The sequence below is a fragment of the Arachis ipaensis genome, chromosome B6 (genome assembly GCF_059453495.1).
Source record: "Arachis ipaensis isolate K30076 ecotype BB chromosome B6, ASM5945349v1, whole genome shotgun sequence".
Classification (NCBI taxonomy): domain Eukaryota; kingdom Viridiplantae; phylum Streptophyta; class Magnoliopsida; order Fabales; family Fabaceae; genus Arachis; species Arachis ipaensis.
Window position 1 is genome coordinate 74,375,048 of NC_142441.1, and position 7,329 is coordinate 74,382,376.

Consider the following 7,329-nt stretch of genomic DNA (forward strand, 5'->3'; position numbering starts at 1 on the left):
ATTTAGCATAAAAACTAATAAAAACATCCCTAAAAGTAACTAGATCCTACTAAAAACATACTAAAAACATTGCCAAAAAGCGTATAAATTATCCGCTCATCACAACACCAACTTAAATTGTTGCTTGTCCCCAAGCAAGTAAAAATCAAATAGGATAAAAATAAGAGAATATACTATAAACTCCAAAATATCAATGAAATATAGCTCCAATAAGATGAGCGGGACTTGTAGCTTTTTGCCTCTTGAATAGTTTTGGCATCTCACCTTATCCATTGAAGTTCAGAATGATTGGCATCTATAGGAACTCAGAGTTCAGATAGTGTTATTGATTCTCCTAGTTCAGTATGTTGATTCTTGAACACAGCTACTTTATGAGTCTTGGCCGTGGCCCTAAGCACTTTGTTTTCCAGTATTACCACCAGATACATAAATGCCACAAACACATAACTGGGTGAACCTTTTCAGATTGTGACTCATATTTGCTAAAGTCCCCAATTAGAGGTGTCCAGGGTTCTTAAGCACACTCTTTTTTTGCTTTGGACCTTGACTTTAACCGCTTAGTCTCAAGTTTTCACTTGACACCTTCACGCCACAAGCACATGGTTAGGGACAACTTGGTTTAACCGCTTAGGCCCTCCTATCCACTGATGCTCAAAGCCTTGGGATCCTTTTTATTACCCTTGCCTTTTGGTTTTAAGGGCTATTGGCTTTTTCTGCTTGCTTTTTCTTTTTCTTTTTCTCTTTTTTTTTCTGCAAGCTTTGTTCTTTGTTGCTTTTTCTTGCTTCAAGAATCATTTTTATGATTTTTCAGATTATCAAATAACATGTCTCCTGTTCATCATTCTTTCAAGAGCCAACATATTTAACATTCATAAACAACAACTTCAAAAGACATATGCACTGTTCAAGCATTAATTCAGAAAACAAAAAGTATTGTCACCACATCAATATAATTAAACTAAGTTCAAGGATAAATTCGAAAAGAGAGGTGATGGATTCATAGGACAAAAAGTATTGTTCTTTTGAATTAAAAATATTTTTCATTTAAGAGAGGTGATGGATTCATAGGACATTCATAACTTTAAGACAAAGTTACTAAATACTAATGATCATGTAATAAGACACTAACATAGATAAGCACTTAAAAACGAAAAACAGAAAATTTGAGAACAAGGAATGAGTCCACCTTAGTGATGGTGGCGTTTTCTCCTTGAGGAACCAATGATGTCCTTGAGCTCTTCTATGTCTCTTCCTTGTCTTTGTTGCTCCTCCCTCATAGCTTTTTGATCTTTTCTAATTTCATGGAGGATGATTGAGTGCTCTTGATGTTCCACCCTTAGTTGTCCCATGTTGGAACTCAGTTGTCCTAGGGAGGTGTTGATTTGCTCCCAAAAGTTCTATGGAGGAAAGTGCATCCCTTGAGGCATCTCAGGGATTTCTTGGTGATGAGCTTCTTCATGCGTCTCTTGAGATCCATGAATAGGCTCTCTTGTTCGCTCCATCCTTTTCTTAGTGATGGGCTTGTCCTAATCAATGAGGATATCTCCCTCTATGTCAATCCCAGCCGAATTGCATAGATGGCAAATGAGGTGAGGAAAGGCTAACCTTGCCATAGTGGAGGACTTGTCAGCCATCTTGTAGAGTTCTTGAGGTATAATCTCATGAACCTCCACTTCCTCCCCAATCATGATGCTATGGATCATGATGGCCCGGTCTATAGTAACTTCAGACCGGTTGCTAGTGGGAATGATTGAGCGTTGAATGAACTCTAACCATCCTCTAGCTACAGGGCTAAGGTCCAGTCTTTTCAGTTAAACCGGTTTGCCTTTTGAGTCAATCTTCCATTGAGCTCCTTCCACACATATGTCCATGAGGACTTGGTCTAACCTTTGATCAAAGTTGACTCTCCTTGAGTAGGGGCGTGCGTTCTCTTCCATCATTGGCAAGTTGAACGCCAACCTCATATTTTCCGGACTCAAATCTAAGTATTTCCCCCGAACCATGGTGAGATAAGTCTTTGAGTTCGGGTTCTTACTTTGATCATGGTTCCTAGTGATCCATGCATTAGCATAGAACTCTTAAACCATTAGAATTCCGACTTGTTGGATGGGATTTGTTAAAACTTCCCAACCTCTTCTTTGGATCTCATGTCGGATCTCCGAATACTCATTTTTCTTGAGTTTGAAAGGGACATCGGGGATCACCTTCTTCTTGGCCACAACATCATAGAAGTGGTCTTGATGGGCTTTGGAGATGAATCTTTCCATCTCCCATGACTCGGAGGTGGAAGCTTTTGTCTTCCCTTTCCCTTTTCTAGAGGATTCTTCGGTCTTAGGTGGCATCAATGGTAATGGAAAAACAAAAAGCTTTATGCTTTTACCACACCAAACATAGAATATTGCTCGCCCTCGAGCAAGAGAAGAAAGAAAAGAAGAAGAAGAAGAAGAAATGGAAGAGAGGGAGACGGAGTTGTGTTTCGGCCAAGAAGGGGAAGAGATGGTTGTGTTGTGTGGAAATGAAGGAGAATGGAGGGGTTTATATAGTGGAGGGAGAGGGGTTAGGTTCGGCCACTTAGGGTGGGTTTGGGTGGGAAAGTGATTTTAAATTTGAAGGTAGGTGGGGTTTATGAGGTAGGTTTATGGGGAAGAGTGGATGGATGTGAGTGGTGAAGGGGTAGTAGGGAAGAGAGCTTGAGGTGATTGGTGAAAGGTTTTGGGGAAGGGTGTTTATTGGGAAGAGAGAATGAATGAGAAGAGGGAAGAGTATGAGTGGAGGTAGGTGGGGATCCTGTGGGGTCCACAGATGCTGAGTTGATCCTGTGAGGTCCACAGATCCTAAGGTGTAAGGATTTACATCCCTGCACCAATTAGGCATGTAAAATGCCTTTGCATGCAACTCTGGCGTTTAAACGCCGAATTGATGCTTGTTCTGGGCGTTCAACACCCAGATGCAGCATGTTTCTGGCGTTGAACGCCAGTTCTATGCTTGTTTCTGGCGTTCAGCGCCAGCTTTCCTCAGTGTGCATTTCTGGCATCTGAACGCCAGGATGCTGCTTGTTTCTGGCATTCAACGCCAGATCCATGCTCTGTTCTGGCGTTGAATGCCAGCCAGATGCTCCTTACTGGCGTTTAAACGCCAATAAGTCCCTCCTCCAGGGTGTGATTTTTCTTCTGCTATTTTTGATTATGTTTTTAATTTTTGTATTTATTTTGTGACTCCACATGATCATGAACCTAATAAAACATGAAAGAACAATAAAAATAAAAATAAAATTAGATAAATAAAAATTGGGTTGCCTCCCAACAAGCGCTTCTTTAATGTCAACAGCTTGACAGTGGGCTCTCATGGAGCCTCACAGATGTTCAGAGCATTGTTGAAACTTCCGAACACCAAACTTAGAGTTTGGATATGGGAGTTCAACACTAAACTTAGAGTTTGGTTGTGGCCTCCCAACACCAAACTTTGAGTTTGATTGTAGGGGCTCTGCATGACTCTGTTTTGAGAGAAGCTTACTGTGCCTCTTTTCCATGTTTACAGAAGGATGACCTTGAGTTTTAAACACAAGGGAGTCCTCATTCAATTGAAGGACTAGTTCACCTCTGTCAACATCAATCACAGCTCTTGCTATGGCTAGGAAGAGTCTTCCAAGGATGATGGATTCATCCTCATCCTTCCCAGTATCTAGGATTATGAAATCAGCAGGGATGTAAAGGCTTGCAACCTTTACTAGCACGTCCTCTACTTGTCCATAAGCCTGTTTTCTGGAGTTGTCTGCCATCTTTAATGAGATTCTAGCAGCTTGCACCTCAAAGATTCCCAGTTTCTCCATTAAAGAGAGTGGCATGAGGTTTATTCCTGACCCAAGGTCACATAGAGCCTTCTCAAAGGTCATGGTGCCTATGGTACAAGGTATTAGGAACTTTCCAGGATCCTGTTTCTTCTGAGGTAATCTCAGTTGATCCAATGCATTTAGTTCATTGGTGAACAGGGGAGGTTCATCTCCCCAAGTCTTATTACCAAATAAATTGACATTCAGCTTCATGATTGTACCAAGGTACTTGGCAACTTACTCTTCAGTGACATCCTCATTCTCTTCAGAAGAAGAATACTCATCAGAGCTCATGAAGGGCATAAGGAGGTTCAATGGAATTTCTATGGTCTCTAGATGAGCCTCAGATTCCTTTGGTTCCTCAAAGGGAAGCTCCTTGTTGATCACTGGACGTCCTAGAAGGTCTTCCTCCTTAGGATTCATGTCCTCCCCTTCCTCCTTGGATTAGGCCATGATGGTTATATCAATGGCCTTGCAATCTCTCTTTGGATTCTCTTCTGTATTGCTTGGGAGAGTACTAGGAGGGGTTTCAGTGATCTTCTTATTCAGCTGGCCCACTTGTGCCTCCAAATTTCTAATGGATGACCTTGTTTCATTCATGAAACTTAGAGTGGCCTTAGATAGATCAGAGACTAAATTTGCTAAGCTAGATGGATTCTGCTCAGAATTCTCTGTCTGTTGCTGAGTGGATGATGGAAAAGGTTTACTATTGTTAAACCTGTTTCTTCCACCATTAGTAAAGCCTTGTTGAGGCTTTTGTTGATCCTTCCATGAGAGATTTGGGTGATTTCTCCATAAGGGGTTATAGGTGTTTCCATAAGGTTCACCCATGTAATTCACCTCTGCTATTGCAGGGTTCTCAGGATCATAAGCTTCTTCTTCAGAAGATGCCTCTTGAGTATTGTTGGATGCAGCTTGCATTCCATTCAGACTCTGAGAAATCATATTGACTTGCTGAGTCAATATTTTGTTCTGAGCCAATATGGCATTCAGATTATCAATTTCAAGAACTCCCTTCTTCATAGGCGTCCCATTATTCACAGGATTCTTTTCAGAAGTGTACATGAACTGGTTATTTGTAACCATGTCAATGAGTTCTTGAGCTTCTGCAGGCATTTTCTTTAGGTGAATGGATCCACCTGCAGAAGTATCCAATGACATCTTAGCTAATTTAGACAGACCATCATAGAATATATCCAGGATGGTCCATTCTGAAAGCATATCAGAAGGACACTTTTTGGTCAGTTGCTTGTATCTCTCCCAGGCTTCATAGAGGGATTCACCTTCCTTCTGTCTGAAGGTTTGAACATCCACTCTAAGCTTACTGAGCTTTTGAGGAGGAAAGAACTTGGCTAAGAAAGCCGTGACCAGCTTATCCCAAGAGTTCAGGCTATCTTTAGGTTGAGAATCAAACCATATTCTAGCTCTGTCTCTTATAGCAAATGGGAAAAGCATGAGCCTGTAGACTTTAGGATCTACTCCATTAGTCTTAACAGTATCACATATATGCAAGAATTCAGTTAAGAACTAAAAAGGATCTTCAGATGGAAGTCCATAAAACTTGCAGTTTTGTTGCATCAGAGAGACTAGTTGAGGCTTAAGCTCAAAATTGTTTGCTCCAATGGTAGGGATGGAGATGCTTCTTCCATGGAAATTGGAATTTGGTGCAGTAAAGTCACCAAGCATCTTCCTTGCATTATTATTATTTTCGGCTGCCATCTCCTCTTCCTTTTCAAAAATTTCTGTAAGGTTGTCTCTGGATTGTTGTGATTTAGCTTCCCTTAGTTTCCTTTTCAGAGTCCTTTCAGATTCAGGATCTTCTTCAACAAGAAGGGAACAGAAAATAATAATAGGGATCCTTTTTACCACAGTATAGAGGTTCCCTTGTTGTTAGTAGAAGAAGAAAGGGAATAAGAGTGAAGAAGAATGGATAATCCAAACACAAGGGTAAGGATAGGAGCAGTGATTTGAGATGAAGAGAAGTGTTAGTAAATGAATAAATAAATAGAAGGAGATGGGAGAGAGGGAATTTCGAAAAATAAATTTTGAAAAAGTGTTAATGATTTTCGAAAATTAAGATAAAATTAAAATTAAAATTAAAAATTGAAGTAATTAAATAATTAAAAAGAATTTTTTGAAAAAGAGGGAGGTATTTTCGAAAATTAGAGAGGGAAGAGTAGTTAGGTAGTTTTGAAAAAGATATGATTGAAGTAAAAAGATATGATTGAAATTGAAAAAGATTTGAAAATCAATTTTGAAAAGATAAAAAGATAAGAAGTTAGAAAAGATATTTTAAAATCAAATTTTTTTGAAAAAGATATGATTTTAAAAAGATATGATAGAAAGATATGATTAGAAATAGTTTTGAAAAAGATTTGAATTTTAAAATTCCAATTAGTGACTTGACTCACAAGAAATCACAATATATGATTCTAGAACTTAAAGTTTGAATCTTTCTGATAAACCACTATTTTATAGTTTATATTGTGTTTAATTGTGTGGTTTTGTCATGATCCTTGCCCACTTATTCATCAATTTAGCATGCATTTAGATTTCCTTCCTAAATTCAGTACATGTTTGAAAATTGCTTCCTAGAGACTTTAATTATTTACTTTTAATTCTCCTTTATTCCATTCGATGCCGTGATCTGTGTGTCAAGTGTTTCAGGCCTTATAGGGCATGAATGAGATGGAGATTGGAGAGGAAGCTAGCAAAAATGGAAGGAACACAAGAATTTGAGGAGATAACCAGCGAGAAGTGACGCGGTCGCATGGCTCACGCAACCGCGCGAAGGAGCACAAATCGCAGTGACGCGGCCGCATGGCTTGCGCGGCCGCGCGGATCGGAAAGCGCAAGCGACGCGGTAGCGTGGACGACACGAACGCGTGGAGAGGAAAAAGCGCAAGCGACGCGTCCGCATGGACGACGCGATTGCGTGACATGTGCGATCTGCATAATCTGCAGAATTCGATGGGGGCGATTTTGGACCTTATTTCGGCCCGGAACAGCAGACTAGAGTCAGAGAATAGGCAGAAACAACACACACATTCATTCAGTAGTTTGAGATATAGTTTTTTTTCACTCTCTTAGGTTTTTCTCTCTAGTTTTTAGAATTTTAATTTTCAATTGGTCTTAGCATTGGAACATTGAGAAGAGTTATTTCCTCATCAAGACTTCATCACTCAAGTTTGTTCTCTTAACTTGGTTTTATTCTTCCATGTTCTTTGTTATGTTCAATTTTGTCATTCAGATACTTTTATGATTAATTAATGCAAGGATTATTTCTCTTTAATTCAATTTCAATTCCAATAATCATGTCTTCTTTTAATTACCTTTTATGTGCCATGGATTCTTTATTTACAATGCGTGAGTAGTTTCATTACTTGATAGGGAGTTGATTAAAAGGAATTCTTGAGTTTGAAGGATTGAAGGAGAATTTTATAGTTGGGTTAAATGTTGGATTGCTATCCTATCACCAACGCCAATCCCTTTGAACTAAG

The 7,329-nt window shown here is 39.4% G+C and overlaps 1 non-coding gene across 1 annotated transcript; it reads left to right on the plus strand.

Annotated features, from left to right (window-relative positions):
* The first annotated feature begins 5,044 nt into the window (after positions 1 to 5,044).
* On the plus strand, positions 5,045 to 5,152 carry LOC148561368 (small nucleolar RNA R71). The gene has a single exon (XR_015886852.1). It is a non-coding gene; the product is annotated as a small nucleolar RNA R71 (small nucleolar RNA).
* The last annotated feature ends 2,177 nt before the right edge of the window (positions 5,153 to 7,329 follow it).